Source organism: Monodon monoceros, unplaced genomic scaffold, assembly GCF_005190385.1.
Source record: "Monodon monoceros isolate NGI ecotype Baffin Bay Population unplaced genomic scaffold, NGI_Narwhal_1 Super_Scaffold_7, whole genome shotgun sequence".
In the NCBI taxonomy this organism is placed as follows: Eukaryota; Metazoa; Chordata; class Mammalia; order Artiodactyla; family Monodontidae; genus Monodon; species Monodon monoceros.
The window spans coordinates 74,382,552-74,409,369 of record NW_021703784.1 but is presented as its reverse complement, the minus strand read 5'-3'; positions in this window follow the sequence as shown (position 1 = coordinate 74,409,369).

The window sequence follows — 26,818 nt, the reverse complement described above, 5'->3', positions numbered from 1 at the left end:
TTAGAGATTGCACAATTTGAGACTTTAAATCTTGACTGATTATATGTTGGCTATACAGCAATAATAGAAGATAAATTTAGAATTATATGTTTAAATAACATAACTATATCTCAATACATATGATTAAGATACATGGATTAGAAAATTGAAAAAGTAATTCTCATTTCTGTTTTTCTTGAACAATTTTTTCCTCTGTAATGATTATTGGCAACATCTAAAATCTGAAGAGGATTCATACATCAATCGTATAAAAAAAGGATTGAAGGGACATACAATTTTTTATACTAAGGGAGAGAAAAAATGTGATAATCCTTTTTAGGAACGTCAAAAATAGGGACTGGAAAACATTTATTTTTCATCTTGGGGAGTTTCTAAACATAAAAGACTGAGAAACCATCTTAGGACAACATACTTGGGGTAGGCAGAATTCTAAGATTACCTCCAATAATTAATGCCTTTGTATAATCCCCCCCCCTTGAGTGTGGTCAGAACCTGTGACTTCCTTCAAGCCAGTAGAATATGGCAAAGATGATGGGATAGTCATCCCGTGATCTTAGGTGACTGGAAGGAAAGGTCCTCCTGCTGGCCTTGACGCGGCAAAATAATATGAGTTCTTAGAACTGTGTCAAGCATTTTGTAAGGGTTATTTGTGTTAAATAAAGACTGAGTAGATTACTCAAAATATATTTCAAAAGCTTTAGGTTTCCTTTCCCATTTTTAGTTCTTCTCTACTCATAAATTAGTTTCTTCAATCACGAAGAAGTATGAAGTAAGATAAAGTATTTAGGCATTCTTCCCTTCAAGGTTTCTGCTTTTTGTACTATGTTCACAGCTGGTTTTGTTCAGGCTATTAGGGGGTATGACACGTGGGAATGGATAATGCGCCGTGTCTTCATTTCAGCAGATTTTTAAGCTCTGGATTGTTCATACTGATTAGTTGCACCCCCAACATTTATTAAATAATTAGCAGCAGCAGTGAATTTTGTATAGATGATTTTTTTAACCAGAAAAAGATGACTTTCGGAATTTCATTATGCATTGTCATTCAATAACAAGTGTCTTAGATTCTTTATCTGATTATCCCACTTTTCCAAAACAAATAACACTGGAGGAATTTAGCTTTGGCAGTATTAAGGGATATGCTTGTCAGCTCCTTTGTGGTCACATTTCAAAGCCATGGAAAAGTGTGTTCTGAAACATTAAACATTGGACAATAGTCGGATAATCGTAAAGTGGGTAGAAATATTTCCATTCTAATTCTTCCTTAGTATTTGTGTTGTCTCTACTGAGTTTTACAAAAGTAAGCCGGGGGCTGTCTCTGGGCAAAATGTCAAGTTCAAAATCCTCAGCCTGTCATTCGAAGCCTCCACATTTTGTCCCTTCTCTAGCTTTCAAACCCAAGTCTGATTATACTCTCATGCCCCAGGTGTTTTTAGTCGTACTGCCTTTCAGGTTATCCTCTGAAACCTTGTTCCCCTTTCTTGCCTCTGGCTCTTTGCTCAAGTTGTTACTTCTGCCTAGAATATTTCTTTGCCTCCGTGTAAGTAATGCAATTTTTTTCTCATGTCCCCTCACATTTACACTCCCTAAGATGCCTTCCTACGTATACCAAGAATTTTTATATACCTCTCTTACTTCTCTGTAATATATTTTCCACTTCTATTATGAACTTTATGATGCTCTTTGAATCAAATAATTTATTTACATGAGTTATTTATGTGATTGTGAGCTCCTGAGTTTCTATATCTATTATTATTATTATTATCATTATCATCATCATCTATGGCAATGCTGTATACAATGTTTCGTAAAGAGTATATATTACATCATGTTTGTTGAATTGAACCCTATTGAAATTACTAAATCATCTGGATTTGAAGGCCTGAAATCATATATTGTTTTAATCTTTATTATGGACAAGTCAACCTTGATTTGAGTTTGCTTCACCTGTAAAAAGCAAACAAACCAGCTACATTAAAGAGATAATGATGTGAAAGTAGTCAGTAAACTAAAAAAGCAATACAAGCACCAGTTTTTGAAATTTCATTTTTTTCTCCATTTTTCAGTGCTTTCTCTCTTTTTGTCTACTCTTCTGGCCAGATTCCACATCTTGAATTTTTTCTTACTTTGTTTACTCCACTGTTAACATTTGCCTTAGCTGTTTCTTAATATAATAATGTAACCTTTACTTGGAAATCTATGTCTATATTTCTAATTTAAATAACTTATTTAACATTTAGGAGTCCACTGATATTTCTACACATACGTGCTCCTGTTAAACAAAAGGGTAACACCATTGTAATAATCAAAATAAAAAAGTAATATATGATATTGGAATAGTAGAGAAGTGTTTAAAGGGCAGGACAATTTGTGGTAATAGCTGCAGGAAGGTGAGACTTATAATCAGACTATGAGATAAACTGTGATTTATAGAAAGATAAGAGATGAAGCTGACTGAAAGTCATTGAGGAATTTCATTCTCTAGCTTTTTGCTGGTTTTTCCACTCCTTTGGTAGTGTTTATGAGATTGTGTTCTCAAGTCAGCCTACAGAATTTAAGTTTTAGCTTCGTAACTGTATGTCCTACATATGTATTAATTCTGTGACCTAAACCCAAATTTCCATCACCTTGAAATGGTGATAATAATACATAAATTCTTCGTAGGCTTGTTGAAAGGATCAAATAAAAGAAATTGTTTAGTCCTTACCACACAACAAACACACTACATGGCTAACATTATTATAATTATTTGTCTAATCATTGCATTGGATATCTATATCTCAAAGTTCTTTCTCTAGGTTCATAGATTTTACAGTAGGGCAAAAATCGTTATTTAAGCAAATTATCCTTAATTATTTTAGAGAGCAAGTGAAGCATTTTATATGGTGATTCAATAATTTTCTCTATTGTACTAGATGTAAGTTAGGAATTATCAAGCAAAATATTTTTTAGAGTAGGAATATGTATACATTTCACTACAGTGTGAATCATTTAGACTACCTTATTTTTCTCTTCTTTCATATTACATTCATATTTCCATTTTACTTTTTTAATAATGATTGCAATCAGTATATCAAGTTGAAGAAATTAAGGGGATATATAGACCAGTCCCTCAACTACTTATTATTTAATTATATTTAGAAAAGAAGTTTGGGGCAGAAAGGAAATGGGAACTAGAGAGCAAGCCATATTTGGATTTCTTATGAATTTACTTTATATGTATTATCTGTTTTCTTCACCATTACTAACGATTGCTTTGACACCACAAATTGACAAGTTAAAATATACCATCTTCAACACTTATTAGCTTTAGGATCTTGGCTTCTGTGTACTTCAGATGCAGAATCCTGATTGCAATGAGGATAGTAATTATACCTCCTTCACAGACTTGTTGAAATGGTTGAATAAAATACTGATGAAAAAAACACTTGCATAATCTCAGAGTGGTTGCCACATAAGTTTTCCTTCTAATTGTTATTGCTGCTGTTATATCAAAGAGAGATGCAAGTCCCCCAAAAAATGGATGGAGAAAATATTTCCTTAAAATTTTTATTATTAATAAGAATTCTGGGTAAAATTATTTCTTTGGGAGCTAAGTGCTGGGAAAGAAGCTTCTTTCTCTAGGAACATACATATCTTCTCTAATGTTTCTCTTTTTACTTTGCCATTAAAAGCCACATCTGCTTTGGCAACTGTGTAAAATTTTAGGGCCAGCTTATTCTTATTATAGTCTCTCATTCCTCTAGTCTAAATATAAATTTGTAGTTCCAATAGTCCTGTTTTTTAGCTCTTCTGTATAGTTTACTGTTTTTGTTGTGTGCATTTATACCATTTATACGCGTTCATTTGTCAAATATATATTGAACGCTGCTATATACAACATTTTGTGCTAAGTGCTTGGTGGTTCAATGCAATGATAAGAAAAATTACCAAAAAACAGACAAAACAAAACTGCACTCATAGAAATCATTGTCTCATCGAGGACATTAACATAAATGAATAACCAGATAAATCAAAGTTCCAATATTAATTACCACAGACAGCTGCATGGTGCTACAGGATCATTTAACTGGGTAAATGACCTATTTAAGGAATCAAAGAAATGATATGGGCATAAATAATCCAGCTGATGCTACTCTCCTTTATGGTTTCATTTTTATTTCCTAAGCCTGAAAAGTTGGCTGCTCCAAGGAGCTGAAGAGATAATGAGAACTATAGGCCTTTCCTGAGGGGCAGAAAAAAAGAAAGAAAGAAAAGAAATGATGACTGAGCTAAAAGTCTGAAGGAAAAAAATGGATTAACAAAGCAAACGTCTGTGTGTGTGTGTGTGTGTGTGTGTGTGTGTGCGCGTGCGTGAGAGAGAGAGAGACAGAGAGAGAAAGAGAGCAAAAGAGATAGATTGAGAGAGAGATGCATTTATTCCAGCCACTGGGAACAGCATGTACTACCAAAGCCATGTGGCAGAGGGAGATGGAATAGTTCAAGGAAATGAAATTACCGAGTATGGAGTGCATCCTGTGAAATAAAGTATGGTGGTCAACAGGTAAGGTACGGCCAAGAAGAAATAGGGACTTTGGGCCGTTAAAGGGTTATGTGAGTTAGGGTAGGTGGGCTGTGGGTAGACATGTCAGGTTCACATTCTGAAAGATCACTCTGAGGGAAACCATGAAAACAAAGAGAATCCCCTTCAATAGAGGAATAACTAGAAAAACTGTGATATATCCTAATCATGGAAAATAATGTAGCTTATAAGAATATGAAGTAGATATCATTGACTTATAGGAATATTCACAAGTTATTATTTAGTAGAATGAAAAATTCAGAAAATTATCTATGATATAATCACAGTTGTATAAAACAATGGCAAAAAACTTATGTGTTTATATGTGTGTATATGGATATGTATACGCATATTGTTTGTAAGTGATCACATGAACACGGAAAATAAGAAAGTTTTATACATACCAGCAGGTCTACATGGGTTACCTGAGGGCATATAGGACTGATGTGTATGGAGAGGAGGGTGAGGGAGGAAATTCATAAGAGCTATAAAGAAAAAGACTGTGGTAGAAAACAATATCATTTATATTTAGTTTCTTTATATTGGGTTTGCCAAAAAGTTCGTTCAGGTTTTTTGTAAAATGAAAATCCCGAACGAACTTTTTGGCAAGCCCCAATACTTTAGCACACATTAATACATATGCACACATGCATAAAGAAACCAATAACGGGGCTTCCCTGGTGGCGCAGCGGTTGAGAGTCCGCCTGCCGATGCAGGGGATGCGGGTTCGTGCCCCGGTCTGGGAGGATCCCACATGCCGCGGAGTGCCTGGGCCCGTGAGCCATGGCCGCTGAGCCTGTGCATCCGGAGCCTGTGCTCCGTAACGGGAGAGGCCACAACAGTGAGAGGCCCGCGTACCGCAAAAAAAATTAAAAGAAACCAATAGCATATTAAAGAAAGGAAAAAGAAATAGTCTGGTAAGAGCGTAGAACACATATTTGAAAGGTCAGAATGATTAATAGGGAATTTACTTAAGAGGCTATTACAGTGATCCAAGCTGGAGATGGTGTTTGCTTTAATTAGGAAGCCGGTGGTACAGTTAGAAAGAAGTGAACAAACCAGTTAAAGTTTAGGAAGGCAAATCAATAAGACTCAGGACTGGCTTATATAAGAAAGGTGTCAAAGAAGAGTTACATTTCTGGTTTGTGCATTTTGATTATGAAGGAGAGAATATTAGAAAGAAAAAGGCATAAAAGATGGGAGTTCAATTTAACATATGTTTCTTTTATAAAAGTGCTTTTGAGACTTTCAAATGGAAATGTCAAGTGGACTATTGAATGAATCTTTCTAGGGCTGAAAATTTAGCTCTGGGATGAAAATTTACATTCATGAGTGATCTGTATATAGTGATAATTTAAGCCATGGACAGAGATGAGAGTGCCTAGGGAGATAGTATATAATGAGAGAAGAATATTACTGAATGAGCTTGAATAATATTTCATAACAGGTAGACAGAGTAAATCTGCAAAAGAAATAAGAAAGACTAGCTAGAGAGTTTAGATAAAATGAGGAAATTTATAACAAGGGAGCTAAGTAAGAAAGTATTTCATGCAGAAGAAATATTCTATAATATTGAATATGACCAAAAAGTAATGAAGGAAGACTGAAAATACCTGTTGCATTTATCAACATGTAGGGCCCTGATAACCTTGTCAGAGCTCGTTCAATGGAACCATAAGTGTGGAAATGGACTCAGAGTCGGTTCTTATAATCATGAGGTTAGGGAATGAAAGTATAACTATGCATATTTACTTCCAGTTGTGTAATTGAGGAGATAGTACAGCAGTTGATGGGGGTCATGAAAGCACTAGTGGGTCTCTTCTCTTCTAGGAAGGACTTACCACTTTCTGAAATTTTGTTCATCTACATTTGTGTCCTCAGCTCCTTTATGAGTTAAAAATATGATGTTATAACTTTTGTGTCCATTCATTAAATGCTGAACAGTGCACAGGGGTCTGAAAGAATTCCCCCCAGAGGAACACCAGGCCTTCACTGGACTTCAGTGGCCCTTCAAAATCTGGAAAAGAGCTGTAGAGTGGAGAGATATGTCCCAAGATGCAGAACACTGAGAATGGGTCTGAAGAGCAAATAGAACTCTACAGGAACCCCACACACACAAAAAAAACACTAAAAGTAAAGCTGGAAAACAGAGATCTCATACAATTGGTGAGATCTCATACAATCTCATATAGCTGGTGGCTGAGATATAAAGCATAAGGTATGGGAATGTATGGGCTCCTCTAGTCTTGAGAGCCTAGCAAGGGACATGTATGAATTCTGCTCTGAAAAATTTACACAAAAGAACACAGTAAAATGTCATAAGATATACAAAGAAGCAAGAAAATGTGACACAATCAAGTGAAAAAAGTCCACGTAATCAGACCTACAGGTGGTCAGATATTAGAATTACCAGAAAAGAACTTTAAAATAACTATGATAGGAGTTCTGTTTACGATTCAGGTGCAGAGTCACAAATGAGTATTACTCTCTCCAAAACACTAGAAAAAACTGGGTAAGCTACCAAGTCGTAGTTTTAAAACATGAAACAGAGAGCTGAGGAAACAAAGATACTCAGTTTAATCAAACTTCAGAAACTACCAAGCCATACACAGGAGAGAAGAGACCAACAGTTCCCTTCTTCCACGACAGAACAGTTTGAAGAAGAACATGCCATAGATAGGGGTAAGTACAATCCAGACATTTAGCCAACTTTTATGACCCCTTGGGAGATGGCATAAACTTTAGAATTCTGTTACAAAGAAGCTCTGGACCCATGTACCAACTCTTTTCATTGGACCGTAATTGAAAATGGGTGTCGTACACCAAATATTATCACAGTATAAAGCTACGAGTGCTTTCTCACCCTCTTACAACCAGTGTGACTGTAATCGCTGTGTACCCTAATAATGAGCTTGAAGTGGTTAGATATTAAAACCCCAAGTAGCAGAAAAATATGAGTTTAATGATGCTTCAAGGTGTCCATGACTGCCTATTTGAGGATTATTTCCAACTCATATCCAAGCTGGAAGTCATTCTCGCTCCCGAAATGAGCCAAGTACAAACCATAGTTCACTCTACCCACCACAGCACCGTCAAAGGCTGTTTTGGAAAGACATCAGGCATCTGGATAGGGACAAAGGCACACAACAGATGGCATCTTTCAGAGAAAGATGAGCAGACATGAACAAAAATGCAAGATGCCATTCACAAATAACTATTGTCAGGGTTTTTTTCTAGGCATATTGAATAAAAAATAATAGTCTTAAATTTGAGTTGGTGATTAGGCTGCAATTGAAGATTGAGGAAATGCTGACAAGATGTAAATTTTAATATGCTTGTTAGTAAACAACTTAATGAAGAGGTCTGTCCTTCGATCAGAATCAGGTGTGTGGGCTTCCCTGGTGGCGCAGTGGTTGAGAGTCCGCCTGCCGATGCAGGGGACACGGGTTCGTGCCCCGGTCCGGGAAGATCCCACATGCCGTGGAGCGGCTGGGCCCGTGAGCCATGGCCGCTGAGCCTGCGCGTCCGGAGCCTGTGCTCTGCAACGGGAGAGGCCACAGCAGTGAGAGGCCCACGTACCGCAAAAAAAAAAGAAAATCAGGTGTGGGACAAGGACAACGGAGAGTCCAAACTGGATAATCAGAGAGGATAGACTCACGTCCCTCAGGTACTCTATCAACCATATTCATTTCCTCTAAGGGAGAAAGTGCAAAGTAACATTAGAAATTGTACAATTAGGTTTGCCATATTAAATTATGTTTAATTTTACTCTGTTAACTGTATATATATATATATATATATCACATTCAAATAGGTTAAAAACTCCTACTAAACATTTATAAGTTAGAGCCTTACATATTTTTTCATATTCTATAATTCGCTATGAATGTTTAGTGGGGTTTACACAGTGTAGGTCTCTTTATATAAAAACATTCTCTGTATTAAAATATCCATTACTTTTTCTTTTCAGAATGAACTAGATATAAATGCACAACAGTAAAGCAGTATTTGGCAGCTTACTTTTGAAACTTTTTGATGAAAACAAAAAGATTTGCTAGGATAGTTGAATCCACATTTCATAATGCACACTGCTTAGTGTTTATTATATACATCAATATATCATGGCTTACAGCAGATATGCAATTTGTTTTGATACTGACTTCCAATTCCAATTCACTGGAAAACAAGTGAAATTTCTTAACCAGCTTGGTTAAGGGAAGACTTTCTGGTTTATACTTCATCTCACATTTGCATTTGAAGTTGCAAATGCAACTTTTTTTGCCTTGTACTTTTCTTGCTAGGATGTTTTCTGCTGGTGTCCCATTAGTTTTGTTAATCGTGGAATATTTTCAGTCTTTGCTTAGCACTTTCATTCTGTGAAGTGTCGGTGAGCCATTAGCTATGAGAATTATCTGCTGCTTTATTTGCTTGCTGTGAGATGGAATGGGTAGGACAGGGACTCTGGTCCCTTCTCCTTCATTCTAGTTCTCACATCAATTTGAAATACAATATGTGATGTTCACGTGGCCCAGCTTAGTTACTCATTCCAAGGGACTTAGCATTTGTCTACTGGTACCAGTAAGGATATGCTCGTGGTGATTCTGGAGCTTGGCTCCTTTCAAGTTCTATTAGTTTTCCATGTGATGACAGACCCCAAGCCCTTCTGAAGATCCTCTGTTCTCTTCAGTTGCCACTACCCCATCTTACATTGATAAATGGTTCTCCTCAATGAAACATAAGATCCCATATTGAGTGGCCCTTCCTCTTCCCCAGAAGCCTGTCATGAGCCTTGGATGGTGTGTGTAAGCTGTTAGGATGTTGTTTACTCTAAGCCCCAAATCTCCCTCAGCCTTACCCCAGAGCCTAGCTCTTGCCAACTGTCAGAAAAATCATACTGCTTGATGTTATCATTTTCTACTTTCTCTTTATTCAAATAACCTCCTCTCCTCTAATTACCCAAATCTCAATTGTGCATAAGTAAATATCCAGGGAGCTGATGCAGTTAGTTTCATGTGCTATGGAAACAATACATTCAGTATGTGTATTTTTAGTATATTTTTCTAATCTATACACATTTCCCATTTTTCGTTCCCCAACCATAATTCTATTCTCACATCTTCGGTCTCTGTGTATGCTATGAATATTCAATATTGTCTCAATATACAGACCATTAACTATTAAAAAGTAACAAAGCAAAGCTAGGGTTTCTTTTCTGAGCCAATAAGACATAGCATGAAAAGAGCCCCAGGGGTTTTCCTTAGTGCCAGCAAAATGCTGCCTAAAACAGTGGCATCTGGCAGTATTTACGTATTTTTCCAAAAGAAACATTCACTGAACATGTACTAATTTACTGATTTGAATCTCTGCAGCAACTTTTTGCACAGAACCAGTTTATTTCAGCACATATGTTCCTTGCAAGGTATCAATGGGGAGGAGAGAGATCAACAAGTCCCATTATTTCTATAGAGCTTTTCATTTTTCCATTAGAGCAATTCTGAGTGGATCGAAACTCAAATATTGAGAGATTACCAAGTAGTTTAGAATTAAGGGTATAGATCCTGAGAGACTGACTGAATCCAAGAGGGAATCTGAGAAAACAGGATTCCACCAAATCTATTAGCTTCTCTACTGCAGGGCAGAGCAGAGAGATGTAAAGCTATTATCTAGCGGCGTGCTGGTTAGAGGCCTTGTAGAAGGTAAAGAGAATGAAATAAGATTTAAAATAACTCCGACAGGATAAATATGTTTTACAAAGCAAGACAACAACAACATCAAGTGTTATTCTCCCTGACTCTTAAGGAATATTAAACTATCCTGGTCTGTGATCCTCAGAAAGCATATTATCCTATGCCCCCGTATATTATAATACCTACTTAGTTATATTTTTACAGTAAACGAAGTGCCAGCCATGACTATGCGTTGTTCTCAATGGCCGCACTTATTTTGAAGAGACCTTGAGTGCTCACTGATATCACAAGAAAATTTTATTCTCACATTTTTCAACTTCCAGATCTTGCAAGAAATGAGAGAATATTTCCAAAATCATACATAATTTATCTGGAGGGGAATGTCACCTTGACTTTTCAAATAAAAGTGTTGTGTTTTGGGGGAGAAAGACCTAGAAACTGTTTTCTTATTTTCACAAATGTCATCTCTTATAGAGATAAAATTAACATTCAGCTTTGTTTCGGCAACAGGAAAGAATAAAAGACAAAGAGGAAAAACACATCTTTTTCTTTTTAATAAAATTCCATATTATTATTTTTTTAATTACACAAAATTTTACTCATTTCTTATGGTAAAGGTTAGGATACCAGACCATTTTCTGGTAAAATATCTGCTCTAAAACAAAGATGTTTTCTCAAGGTTTATTCCTTTATTTTCGGCAAACTCTTAACTTCTTTTTTGTTTCTGGATAACACTGAATCTTTGTTTTAATTAAAAATAATTTTTATGCAAATAAGTAAATGGTTGCATACTTTAAAAACTAAAAACTATGTTTCTGAAAAGCAAAGTTTACACAAAATGGCATATTTTAGACTAATAAATACATAGTCTTCATTCCTTTCAATCATTCTGTGACATTTCACATAGAAAATTCTAGATCATGTCTTTTTAGGTGTAGGGCACAACTAACTACTTACCTTTGTGGAAGTATAATAGCTTGGCCATTTCAGCCCAGAGCCAAATAAGTCAGATAACATATATCACTTTCAGAGCTCCTTGCGTGATTAGCTACAACATAGTTCTCTCTGTGCCCAATCTTGCCTATTTACCCTTCGTTCTACGGTGTTGATCTCTAAAGAGTTCCTTAATAAACATCCACAGTCTATGCTCAACTCTGAGAGACTGCTTTTTGGAGAACCCAAACTGTGACAGCATCTATTCTTAACAGCTCAGAATACAGATGGCATTTAGCTCTAAGGACACGGGACATGAGCTGTGATTGCTTTTTGTTTCGTGTACTTTTATTTCACTCTTCTGCCTCCTGGGAAGTGGCTCCAATAAGAAGCTAAAAGTCAGAAACAAAAGAAACAAATGACTGAAAAATTGAACAGCTGAATAAATTCCTTTTGGAGATATAAAAATCATTTAAACTACATCTTACTTAAATGGGTTGAGAATTCTTTTCATCAAAGCTCTTGAAATAATGAAAAGTTGCACTAAAATGTGTTCCTTTTGTCATGCCAAATGTCACTAAAATGCTTTATAAGGAGGCCACTGATTCTTGTTCAGCACAAGACTACTTGTGGGGTACATCAATGATGAGGTTTTCTCTCTTAAAGCCTTTGTAAATATGAAGATCCACAGAGATACAATAATAATAAGAACAATTGTGATAAAAATAATAATAGTGATAAAAGAGAGTGAGAGAGATTTGGTAGAAATTTTGATTTTTAACACTTGAGTAACATTTTACCCATGGGGAACTCTTCTTAGAAATTGATCAATGGGATGGCTGTTCTTAGAACTAATGAGTTGAGGCAGCTCTAGAATGGTGGATAGTGGTAGTTGCTGGGCAACGTTATCCATGACTGATAATCTCTGGGCCTCTTGTCTTAACACCTTGCTTGGGGAGAATGAGGGAAAACCTACTTTTAAATCATGTGACTTTAGGGGTCAGAAGAAACATTGAGAACATAACTTAAGGTGTTAAAGGGTTATCAAAGAGAAAAACTAGGTAGAATATAATGTCTATATTTTATTCTCAGGCTGTAGGTGATTTCCACAAAAACAAAAACAGGCAAATACAATGCATACCTATGCAGCCCTTTGTTATATTTTAAATATCAGGTATTATTAAGGTCCTAACATATAAGCTGAGATAATAACATATTTATTTTTTTATTTCTAGGTTATTCTCACTGAGCTTCATGTTTTTTAAGCCATAGTATAATAATTGTTTCATGCAATTCCTAAATTTGAATAATAGTGTAGTGATAATTCTTTTCATTTAGTGAGCTAGTACTTAATTGTAGGATCTAATTTTCTGGAAGAGAAATGGCTGCGAAATGAATTTTGAGAAATATTACTGTTCTAGTTTTGGATGACTCAAGATAATGGCTACTTTTTTTTTTTTTTTTTTTTTTTCCGGTACGCAGGCCTCTCACTGTTGTGGCCTCTCCCCTTGCGGAGCACAGGCTCCAGACGCGCAGGCTCAGCGGCCATGGCTCATGGGCCCAGCCGCTCCGCGGCATATGGGATCTTCCCGGACCGGGGCACGAGCCCGTGTCCCCTGCATCGGCAGGCGGACTCTCAACCACTGCGCCACCAGGGAAGCCAAGATAATGGCTACTTTTACAGGATCTGTATTGACCACAGTCCCACAACGCTGGAAGAGATGGAGTCAGAAAATTTGGAGCTATGGAGGTAAGTAAATAATGATACCTGGTTAGTAGCCAATTATCTGACTCATATTTTGTAAATAAAAGTATTTTCTTTTATGGTGTGAGGGCACTCTGCTTTGCCACTGAAAATTCCGTGTCCCTGTAATGCCATCTCAAAGTATGAGGCTCAGGAATATGAAGCAGTTTGTTAAATGTGGTTTGCACTCAAGGGCAGTGAGGATGCTGTTGGAACAACTCTGTTTATTAGCTTGTTTTCCTGGAATTGAGGAGCTGATGAATAAGGAGACATGGCATGACAAGTAGTAGAAAAACAGCCAGCAACAGTTACTGAGCGTTACCCTTCAAGAGTGTTCTCCAAAGTATTTATTTGTAAGGAGTATTAGGCAAACATTAGAGTTCGTATTTTGTTGGGGTCTCATTTATTTTCATCCTCAGATAAACTTACATATGAATTAGTTTTGCTTTTAGGTATTTAAAAGTCTCATAACAAAGCCAGAGCCTTTGCTTATAGTGGAGTAGCTCTATGTTGACATTAGAAGGGAAAATTGCCAGAAGGAATTAGCACATTAATTAGGGGGAAAAAAATCTACATTGCCAAAGAATCTTTCTGAATATATGTTTTCCACGTAGAAGAAGAGATTTAAACCGAGAATTTGTCTACATAAACAGATAGTTTGGAAGGATATGGCATTGGTTACCTAGGTAGCACCAATCTTTATTTCTAACCCTTGATAAAAGGTCAGTGTGAACATGGGGAGCATGATTTTATTTTGACAGACTGCATGGTGGTCTGTTCTAACAATTCTCTGCGTAATCAGAATTTCAAATGCTCTTGGTAGTGTTTTCAAATGTAGTATGTTGTATTGTACTCAACACTGCTATGGATGAGGTTCAGTCTCCAAGGAAGTAGCTTAGATTTGCAGTGTTGAAATTAAATTATTTTTATTCCTGCAGGGAAAACTAATTCTAGGTAGCCGGTAAGCATGCAGCTCACTTGGCTCAATCCGTTATTCAAAAAGCATAGAAAGACATAGGAAAAACTAGTTTGAATTTGACATTGTCATAAATTGTAACTACATTTAGGTAGTATCCTTCTATATGAAATATTGCGAACACATACAAATATAAACCCATATTCATATAAAAATCATACTTCAAGGAGACACCAAGTTAATATTTTCAAAAATATGATTGTGTCTGAATTTCTGATGTGAAGATAGATGTACATCTTTGTTTTGACAAACAGTTTACCACACCTTCAGACTTGGGGCTGCTGGTGTTGACAATAGCTCCTACCAGGGAAGGCATTGTCTAGGAAACTCTCATTTTAATAAAATTTGAAAAGAGGAATAGAACATTCAATGGAGAAAGCAAGGTAATGCATAATATATAAAAGGGTACAGAACTTAGTATGTAGGACCCTACATTTTCACAATCTTGTTTCAATTGTGGGTTTATAATTCTTATAGTAGGAGTCCCTGGGAAGAATTCCCATTTTTGTAAGACCTGAGCCCTCCAAGCAAATGCCAATCTTTCATAGAACTTTATCACTTTGGTGGCCAGACTGTGCCATAAAATTATTGAATTATATGGGCCTTATTAGTAACTAGATAATTACTAACTAATAATATATTAGTTCAAATTTAGTTTCAAATGCTATGTTTGAATTGTTAACATGTGATAGGCTTTTAGCCATATACTTTGAAATGTAGAGAGGATTACTTGTACATTGGAAACTCAACTCATAACTACCTGATTACTACTGATAGAAGCCACAAATGTATACACTTTTAAAAATATATATCACTGTAAAATATTTCATATACAGTCTTCCCTTCACATCCTTGGGTGGGGACCCCGCGGATATAGAGGGCTGAATATGGGACTTGAGCATCCATGGATTTTGGTATCTGCAGAAATCCTGGAACCAATCCCCCCTGGATTCTAAGGGACAACTGTATACATGAAATCTATTCATGAACTGGGTCTTTTGCTTAACTTCTAAAACTTAGTGGGAAAACTGTGAAATAAATTTTTGCCAATCTAGGAACTACAATTGGAAGAAGAGACCTAATTAAAACATGTTGAGGTAAATTGCTTAAGGCCACACAGCCAGTAAGTGGCAAGGCAAAGATGAAACCAGGTCTGACTGATATACTTACTGCCTGAGCTTTATTCACTTTGCGAATTTGTTGTTAAAACACGCTGAATATGTAGAAACGTTTAATGTTTACCATTTAATAAGCAAATATTTGTCTATTAATTATTATTATTTATGTTTAATTTGTTTTGAATCTTTTTTTTCTAATGGACTTGAAGTTTTTCTAATTTTTTCCCCACTCTTATTTGGGAAACATACATTTTATTGCTAGTCCTTCAGTGTTTACTCCTACTTTTGTAACACATATCTTAATTAATTTTTCTAGAAAGTATAAAATTGTTGATTATAAGACAAGAACACTATCACTCTATATTTACAGGCTAAACCTACTGCCCATTCCTACTTGCAACTTCACTAGTTTTTAAATTTAATTGTTCTGCTTGTATAGAGTTGGTGTGTTACAGCATATTGGGGTGACATAGTATACTGGTGACAAATCAAGGGCTAAAAGGTCCATTGACCCACTTAGATATTTTCACACAATATAATAATGGACAAGTGGAAATATTAATTTGATTTATATAGATACAGAGAGAAAACATAATTATCTGTTTACTTACATGTTTATATCTATCTACTTATCTATCTATTCTCTAAATTGTTAATGTTCTTTATCTGAAAAAATATGTAACTAGTTAGATGGGTAGTTTGATTTGTTAAGTCCAAATAATGTTTCAACAGTTTGGGAAGTTAACACTTTTTCCTAAGAATGACACACTTTGTTAACACTTAATATTCACCATGTTAACGTCCATTTTGCATTACCCATCTGCTGTAGAGTAACTAGGAGCTACATAAAAGAGAAAGCAGTCATACTCCTGATAAATATTTAAAGTTAATACATTCACTGACTCCCTGTTCCACTTGCTACCCTCTTCCTATTATGCACCCACTCTTCCCTTGGGTGATTTACATATTTAGGTTTCAGTTTGACTACAAGCATATAAATACTTCAACATTAATTTTTAAAATTATGGGTTCAGGAAAACTAAACACACATTTTACTTCACATCTGATATAACTTCAAAACTGAGATTGGTTTAATTCCCCTTTTGAAGGGAAATTTTTGGAGGTGCATATTTAGATCATTGGGTAGTGACTACTAGGTCAAATTATCTAACTAAGGGATTGTGTTGAGGGAGGGAAGTTTTGAATCTTTAAATGACTGTGAATTCACAGAGCTTGAATATTATACATATGAATGCAATTCTAAGAATATGTGATTTGTTTTAAACTTCAAAAAATGTGACAGTAGTGAAGCTCTCTGACTTACAGTCTATCACTTCCAGCTATGCTTCATGAATCTTCTCAATGCAGTTCTGTATAATTTGCATGCATGTTTTTGACTAATACAATGGAAATAATTTGAATGGAATAATTCTGAGGAATTACATTGAATCCCCAAATATTTATAACCTCAGAGCATTATTCTTAGTGCTGAGGAAGTTGTACTGTAGAAAAAGTGTTAACAAGGAAAACTTTATTTTAATGATTAATGGCATGGAGTAGAATGGTAAAGTTCTTGCATCCAAACCAGTTCCATGACTTACTGGCTGTGAGATTACAGATAGATTAATTCAAGCTCTTTAACTCTTTTTCCTCGTCTGTAAAATGGGTATAATAATAATATGTACCTCAGAGTTGTTACGAAGAACAGATAATTTAAAATGTGTAAAGCCTTTTAAAAGTGCTTAGGTAGGTGTAAGGATGAGATAACAATTCTAGGGGACAGCATTCACCGTGTGAATGTTATGTGATTAGTGACACAACATAGTATGGATGTGGTGGCCTTCACAGTTTACACAGCAGACATAAACAAGGTAAACAAGAAGTAGTTATAGCAATTACTACCACTGGGATAAAATCAGGAAAACGATATGTCCTGGTTTGCTCAGGATGAGGCTGATTTGTGCCTACCATCATGGCATCATTGTCACAAGGTCACCTTTCACTCTCAGAAGTGTCCCAATGTGTACATTAAATTTTAGAGTCATTATATTCAAAGGAGCATATTTATGGCAAACCTTTCATTTGGATGAAACTTGCTCATACTTGTCTTTTGAACTTTAATCAAGAGGATGTTATGTCTACCCAAATATATATATATATATATATATATGACATCAGGCACTTTAAAATCTGCATGGCCCATTCACGAGTACAATTTTCCACAACCAGGGAAACCAAAATAGTTCAGAAGAAGCACTATGTTTGCTGAGCCTCTGCCACATGCCACCATATGGTCTTTACTGATGGCATTTCTCTGTTGTCCTGCATTCTTAAATATGCTTATCCTGGAGGATTCCAAAAAGAAACTAAGTCTTCTTTTATTCTTGTTGTCCAAGGTCTTTCTGTGCTTCATGCAGACTTGAGGAAAAAACAAGGAAGAAAAACAAACAAGCAAACAAAAAACTATTGCTTCAAAGGCCTCAGATCTTATCCCTGAGGCAGAGCTCAAAAATAGACCATAGAAACCTGCACTGCAAGCAGTTCACTTGCTCCCCCCATGCAAACTTCTCTTTCAGATCGCTACCTGGTGAGGTTATCATCTCATCTGTAACCAAATCAACTCTAAATTCTGATTTAGTCTAATTAAATTCTATTAAATCACTTCTAACACATTTTGAAATAAGTAACTATATTAAGTTCAACTCCAGATACGTTTATTGATCAGACACCTGTGCCAAGCAAAGCGCTAAAGGCTACTGAGGAGGTAAAACGTTCACAGAGCCGGGAGTCATGTCACAGAGCTTTCAGTGGGGTGGAGTGGGAAGATAGAAATTAAACACTTTTACAAACAAATGTGAAATTACAAATGTGATCATTGTTGGAGCAGAAAGATTGATGGTGTAATAAAGAAAATTAGGCAAAAAGTGCCTCCTCTTCATTGAGAGGATACATAAGAGAAGGGAAGTTTGACAGGATAATAGAAGCTGAGATTCCATGAGGAGAAAGTTGTAAGTGGTTGGGTGAAGGACCTTGGAAGGTGGTAGAGCAGTTTTCCACCTAGAGGAGTCAAGAAGACCTTGTGGCAAGAAGATAAAGTACAGTACACTTCTAGAACTAGGGGAAAAATGGGTTCATGTGAGAAAAAATTGTAACCCAAAAGTTTCAAAGATTTGTTAAAAAATATAAACATTACACCGAGTTCCAGACAACTTAGAGGCATTAGATTCTGCCTCTCTGAGACTGTTCTCCCGCCATATTAAGTGATGATTCTAATCCTTCATCTATGTCACAGGATTGTTACGTGACTCAAATCAGACAATTTATGTAACGATGTTTTATAAACTCTAAAATATATATACGGTGACATATGATCAAAAACTATGATCCAATAAATTGATAGTGCTTTTGAAGGCAGAATTTGTTCAATTCTGAAAGGTAATAACTTGACTTCAATAACAGATCAAAATTAATGCCATCTATAGGGCTGTGTGTACATGAGTAATTCATTCTGCTAATGAATTAGAAAGGTTTGGGTGGTACTTTCCCCAATATAGACTCCACTGTAAATGACAGAAAGGTTCCAATTTTCAACTACATATTAAAATAATATGGGTTTTGAATTCAGACAGATCTGTGTATAAAGGTCAGATCTGTCACTTACTTCCTAGGTATGAGAATTTAGGGGTTTTTTTCTTTTATTTTTAACTCTATTAGCTCTCTGTTTTTCCATCTATAAATGAGGATAATGCAAAATTTTCAGGGCTGTTCTGAGTATAAAGTATTACATATAAAAATTAATTAACATGGGACGTGGCCAACAGGGTATGCTCAGTAAATTTTAGCTGTGAATTTTTGCCTGTCATTTTTGTACTCTGCATTTGCAAATAAACAATCCCAACTCTATAGCAATTCTGTAAGCATTTGGCATGTGTCACATTGAATCTAGCTGATTTTTTACTCCTGGGGATATAAATATTTTATTAATTGGAAGTATTTATATTCAACTGTAACAGAGACTTCAAAAATAATTTCTGTGTTTTCAAGCCTTCTACTCAGATGCCATTATCTTCCCATTAAACATTCAGGAAGCAAATAAACATAAAAAGACATAATAAGCACATGAAAGAGGCTCAGTAGGAGAATTAGTGTTAAATCTAGTAAATTGACATAGAGAACATTTATGCTACATATTAAGATGGAATACAAATAATCTACCCCCTTGTGTGTGATTTCTTTACATGCTAATTAGATTATTTCTACATATGGAAAGCACGTAGTCTTTATACCACAAGTAAAAAGACCAAATAAAATTCTGGGTGACTTGAGATTTGATTCAATGAATATATTCCTCTAGGCCACATTTTTTGAGTCATGCAATATAGTACCATCTAGAATGTACTATATTCTTTGGAAAAGGACTTTGGTGTTACTTGCCCATTTTAAGATGTACGACTGAGATCCAAACTGTCTTGGGAAAAAAGAGTAAATAAGTAATCAACCAAGTAGAATTATAATATTTGACTCCATTTACTATCTTATTTTATTAAACTTCTTTCTAGCATTACCATATTCAAAATATTCTCAACCCATGCTTTCGAAGTTATTTATCTTTCGTTTTTGAGCTGCATTTCTCCACATAGCACTACATTTATAAATGAATAAAATTGCATAACATGCATATTTCTATAGGCTTAATTTTAAGAGAGTTATTATTTATTACAGAAAAGTCCAATATTTTACATCATTTTTTCTTAATCTTTAGTAGTCTCTGTTCCAAGGCCATTTCAATGTGTTTATGGATTAATATAATTTCTCTATAATTTTCCAGGGCTTAGCCTATAGTTTTTGTGTGCCCTTATATTACAGACTTTCATAAATGTCTTCTTAAAATGTAATCAAAGTTGAATATAAAATTTTAACCAACTTTTACTTTTAGGTATGTATATAAAATTGTAGAGCATACCAATAAGGGCTGAAATAAAACAGAGAAATAAGACAGTTGATTTGTTAAGGAGACAGAGTTAAGTACCGAATTCTTCCTTTTGATTTTTGCCATAACAATGTTGCTTGCATAATACATATTTTTAATAAAAAGCTATCAGTGTAAACAGAGGTAATATACTGCATTGTTTCTCCACTCTCTGGAGTTTAACTAATATTAGATTGCTCTAGGCCCTGGGGAGATGGAGAATTAAATGACAAGACCCGTAGGGGACATATAAGCAATCAGCAAAAGGTTTTTGAGTAGCTGCTCACTGAGCCAGGCACAGTAGGGGATACAGAGTGTTAATAAAATTATTTCCTTCCCTCAAGACAGTTAAGTACATAGAATAATAGCAGTCTTGATTACTTTAAAGCCATTATGTAGGTCATTTGCCGATACTAATTATCAATAGATTGATGCTGTAACATTTGATTTCCCTGAAAGATTAGGTAGTAATGATCATGCAGAGTTCAAGTTACCAAAACATGATATAATAAAAAATGCAAAAATTTTCCACACTTTTTATGAAAATCATATTAAATATCTAGAATTTTGTCAGCCTTCTGTGAAATAATACCTGGTAATAATAAAATATGCAGAAGACCTAGTAGAAGAGAAAAGAGAAATTGGAGCAGAAAAAGAACTCTCCATTAGATTATCATATAAGAAATACTAAAGGAAATTCTTCATTCTCAAGAGATATGTTGACAGATGGAGACTCAGATTTATAGAATGAAGAATGCTGGAAATGACTTGTGCAAAAGAAAAATTATATATTGATAGTAATGAGAGACAGGTTTCTCATTGTTGGAGAAGAGAGTTACAAATATCAGAAGGAGGAAATCTACAGTGTACTCTGTAGTGTTGATTTATAACAGAGATGTAAGTATGCACTCAGGATACTGAATATCTAGATATGCAGATACAGATATAAAACATAGATATATAAAGATATAGGTATAAAATACAGATATATACCTGTTTATAAATACATGCAAATAGATGTGAATATATGCAATATGCCTATGGAATGTGTATATATGTTTCCTCCATATCTGTTTACTTAGAAAGCCCAAAAGCCATGACACCCCAGTAGGAATAAGCACACCTATTATTCAAATCTTTGTTTCTAAACCCATTCTCTACTAAAGGAAACTAGGACTCCTCCTAGTAAAGGCATATCTCAAGATTGGGATGAAAAAATATATTTAAGATGAGCCTGAAACATCTTCTCATGTAATAAAGTACTCAAAGAATAATAAAAATGACAAGGGAATGAGACTGAAAGTATTTACAGTGGCTAAATACAGGTCACTTTAAGCATCAAAACATAATTTTAAAGTGTTAAGAAATTTACAGTGTCAAAATACTCTCACAGATTACTTTTCAATAACAGAGAAAAATGTAATTTACAGTGAAGAATCTTAGAAGATACCACTATGACCAAGTGACGAAACATCATCAATACTGTGATAAATTTATTTCTGTGCTATTTCCTACCAAAACAGTTTAACTTGAATCTAATTAAGGGGAAATATGAGACAAATCCAAATTGAGAGACATTCTAAAAATAATTGGCCTGGACTTTTCAAATGTATCAATGTTAAGAAAGACAGAGCAAAGCTAAAGATTTTTCCAGATCAAAGGAGATTAAAGGAATATAGCAGTTAAATACAACCATGAGCCTGGATTGGATTCTGGTTTGAGGGGGGAAAAAAAGGTCATTTCTGGGATTAGTGAGGAAATCTGAATATAGACTGTGGATACTAGTTGGAGATAAAAGTATTATATCAATGCCAGGTTTCCTGATTTTGAGAATTGACCTGCAGAATGTAAGAAAATATATTTCGTTCATAGGAAATATAAACTGATATATTTAAGGCTAATGGAACCAAATTCATTAAAGTCACTTTCAAATGGGAGAAAGAAAGAGAGAGTCACAACAAATGAGGCAAATGTAAAAATTTTTGTGAATTTGAGGGCTTCCCTGGTGGCGCAGTGGTTGAGAGTCCGCCTGCCGATGCAGGGGACACGGGTTCGTGCCCCGGTCTGGGAGGATCCCGCGTGCCGCGGAGCGGCTGGGCCCATGAGCCATGGCCGCTGAGCCTGCGTGTCCGGAGCCTGTGCTCCGCAGCGGGAGAGGCCACAACAGTGAGAGGCCCACGTACAGCTTAAATTAAAAAAAAAAAATTTTGTGAATTTGATAAAGTGTATAGCAGAGTTCTTTGTATTATTCAATAATTTGATTGCATACAAAAGAGACAAGAAAAGAAATAAAGAGAAAAGCAGAAAACAGAAATTAATTAGGTAAAAATGCAAAAAGTATATCCCTAAGTAATAAAACACTGTTCTGAAAATACAACAAAATGAAGCTACCATTAGCTAAGTTAATCAAGAAAAAGGAGAAAGTAAAAAAATACAAAATAAGAAATCATAAGTATAAATTACCATTGACACAGGAGGGCTTTTAAAATTCATGAGGCTACTTTACAATTCTTTATGAAAACCTAGATGAAATAGAATCTCTTAGTTAAACATAATTTTAAAATCCACTATCAAACTTAAACCACTAGGGGCAGAATGTCTAAGCAAATTGATATCTGTAAAAGTAGACAATGTTATCAAAAGACTTTCCGCTGAATCTCCAGGCCAAATGGCTTAAAAGCAAATGCTTCCAAATCTTCAAAGACCAGATTGTCTCAAGGTTACAGGAATTATTCCAGAGCACAGGAAATGAAGAACTTCCATTTTTGGAAGCAAATATAACACTGAAATCTAAACCTAATAAATGTACTACAAAATATTATAGACTATCACTTAAAGATATCAAAAACAAAAGTTAATTAAAATTTTAGCAATCAAAATCTAAAACCACATCAAAAATAACAATGCCAATGTGGATTTATTTCAGAAAATGGTCCATATTAGAAACCTATAATATAAATCACTTTATTAATAGATCTGAGGATAAAAGTCATATAATTATCTCTACACATGAAGAAAATCCTTTGGCAAAATTCAGCACCTGTCTCTGACAAAAACATGTAAGAAAATGGAATTTGTTAACATAGTTTTAATACAAATATAGATAGGTACACCTTTGAACTATGTGTAGCATCTTACTCAGTGGGAAACACTACAGCCATAAGCAAGGCATATGGTTTGTTACCATCTCCTTTATATAATTTAACACTGTAATAGATGAAAGAGCAAATGCAATGAAACAAAAGACATCATTGAAGATATAATAAATTGAAAAAAGAAAGCAAAGCAATCTTTATTTGTAGATATTAAGGTAGTATATCTGGAAAGCATTAAGCATCAATGAAAAAATAAAACAATTTAGTAAGATTTCAGGGTATTAAATTAGCATACAGGAATCAAATGCTTTCATAAACTTAACAACAATTTATATGGTATAATGGTAGAGAAAATGCCATGTACAATAACCATAAAGATGATGAAATATGTAGGGATTAACTTTAAAACTAACGTGAAAAATCTATTATGAAGAAAAGCATAAAACACTCATAAAAGATACTAATTAGACTTGAACAAATGGAACGGCATCTCTTGTTTGCAGATAGATTCAACATAATAAGTAAGTCATTTGCCCCTAAGTCAGGTTATAAATTTAATATGATTTTCCCCTCAAAAGCAAACAAGCAAGTTCTTTTAATGATATTAGACAGGCTGACAGTAATATTAATATGAAAAATAAATATTCAAGAATATCTATAGAAATATTGAAAATAAAAACTACGTTGGGTGAGCAGTCCTTTTGGATATTAAAACATACCATGAAGACTATAATTACACAATGTGATAATTAAGCATGATTAGACAGAGACCTGTGGCATCAAGTCAGCTATAAAAATACAGACATAAGTAGGGAACACAGTATACAATACTATGATATGATAAAGGTAGCCTCTGAAATCACCAGGCTCTTTCTTTCCACATCTATGAAATGATAAAAATAGTACTTGCCCCTCCCAGCCCGGATTGTTGTGAGAATTGAATGATGTATTTTAGAGCAAGTCACCTGAAAATAATAAATTATTATCATAATTATTATTATGAATTGGAAAACCTCAGCAGGAAGTCCTCTTGCATTTTCTGCATTTCACAAACTCATTGGACACCACAACAAAATTATCTGTGCCATAGTCCACAAAGTAAACTATGGCTTTCTGCAGGATAGATTAGCTAACAGGTTACAATAAACCAGCGTTGATGATCTTGGTGAAACTGACATTGCAGTATCTTCTAGATTTTTGAAAATATTCTTTCTATTCAAATAGAGAAACCCTTTAGTGAAAGTGCCTTTGTTTACCATAAAACTAAATGGGATGCATTTTTTCCTCACAGGTAGTCTTCTTGGACTGCCATAACAAAACACTGTACACTGGGTGGCTTAAGAGAAACTGGTTTCCTAACAGTTCTGGAAGCTGAAAATTTGAGATTGGGGTGCCAGCATGGTTGGGTTCTGGTAAGAGCTCTCTTTCTGGCTTGCAGATGGCCACCTTCTCTCTATTTCCTCACATGGCACAGAGAGGGGACATGCTCTCTGGTGTCTTATAAGGGCACTAGTGTTATCACGAGGACCTCAACCTCATGACTTCATCTAAATCTAATTACCTCCCAAAGACCCATCTCCTAATGTTATCACATTGGGCATTAGGTTTCAACGTATAAATTTGGGGAAGATAAAATTCAGTACATAGCATAGTCTATTGCAAATCCTCCACATACTAACAAAACTGGTAAAAAACTGGGACAAAAGGATGGATGTAAGGATGCCTCATCAATTTTTCATAAATCAAGGTTATAACATACCACTGTAAAGCAATTATACTCCAACAAAGATGTTAAAAAAAAAGGTTAAACAGTGTTTCTTCCTTTGACAAACAGAAGAAAATAGATATCATTTTCCCTAAAGATCAATTTTGATAGAGTATATTTTAATGCCATCCTATCAACAATTTTGTATTAATTTTGACCCTTTATGTACATTGTTTTTGAAAATATCTTCTTAATTTATAGTATGGGTAGCTCAGAATATTAAACATGCTATACTGCAAAATAATATTTGTCTCATTACTTTTGATTATATTTGCATCCCTATGGTTAATCCAATAGAAATCCACCTCACCACAAATTCCCGGTGTCTACAAAAGTTCTTTCCTCTTCATGCCATTAGAGAAATCCATTTTTTAAATCTCCACCTAAATATTCATTTTCTTATCAACAAAATTTCTCACGTAACTTTCAGAAATATGCTAATTATTTGAGTCATTATCTACATTTTAGAAATCTCATGTGCATATAAATGAATTTCATTCATTTTTTCACTATTTTCTTGTTGAGAATAATAGAGAGAAGAAATTAAAATTTACTGAGTTTTAATGTCAGAAAAAGAGCATGAAGCAAACCTAAGCTTCACAAAGAGTCAAATCTTTTCAAAGATATGCTACGTCGTGAGCCTGACTCATACTTACATGGTTAAATTTGTTTCATTATAATGATTAAATATAAAACTGGAAGATTTGGTATTATTGATATTATTGATGTATTCTAAAATATATGCTACTTATCACATCGGGTGTATTTTTACTTTTCTTACTGCTGGTAAAATAATTCTCATGAATCATGCCTTTTATTGTATAAAATATATCCAAAATTCAATTTGCTTAATGTAAAAGTGTTCGGTATTCTGGAAAAATGGTATTTGCATAAAGACTGAACAAGCTAGACTTCTATCATGAGCTACATAACCCCTAATAACAGTGATTACAAGGATTTACTTACAGCATATAGTTCATATGCTTTTGCAATTTAATAAGAGTATTGAATATCTTAAAGCTTTTGAGTAAATGCTATTTTTAAAGTGTTATAGAAGATTGTAATGTAGTTTACTTAATTGTCTTTCAAGTATCAATTTTCTGCATCTTGCTTAAACAGAACCAAAATGAAGAGTTTTTTTAATATCATCAATGCAAGTTCAGTGATGGCTACCACCAAACTTCTTATATATGTAGGAAAGATGAGTCATGTTTTAGAAAGGGTTCAGAACTAGCTTGAATAAACCAAAAAGTAAAATAGAAAACAGGAATCTTTCACATTTATACAATCTAAAGGGTCACCACATTTTATGCATATTTAAAAAGCCAAGTATCTGTACTGAGATTATATTTATGCACTATATTTGAGTACCTTTTCTGAAGGACAATAGCTTTGCAAGAGAATAATTTCCTATTTTACCCTGAAACTGCTCTCTTGAAGTCACTACTCAGGTGGCCAGGAGATCTAATTATACTCAGACAGTACCTGTGTCCCAGTCCCTAACTGTCACCCTCTAACCTTAACTGAGGAACATTCCTTTGTCTTTTGTGACATCACATCCACTAATTTAATAGAGAGGGATGTTCAGAGCAGATGAAATTACTAGATTAAATGCTTTTCTGCTGTTTTTATTTTTTTCCTTTAAACACTCTTCTGCTGTTTTTTCCTTGGCATTTCTAAGGATCTCCCCCCATTCATGAGGATATTAGATAATTTAGATGTTGGCTTCTTGATACCTTTATAAATTGAGCCAAAATTGAAGATCTCAAGGATCAGGAGCACGAAAATTTTACCATACTATGTGACAGTCCTTAGGGATATTTTGGCTGAAACCCGATCGGTGGGTGATGCCCAATGACTAGTATTGGATTTGTGGCTCTAAAGCGTAATTGCTACTACCTGAAAGTTATACAAGGATTTGCTACCTTGGTAAACTGACTTCACGCAGTGTCCTTTTTGACATATCAGTT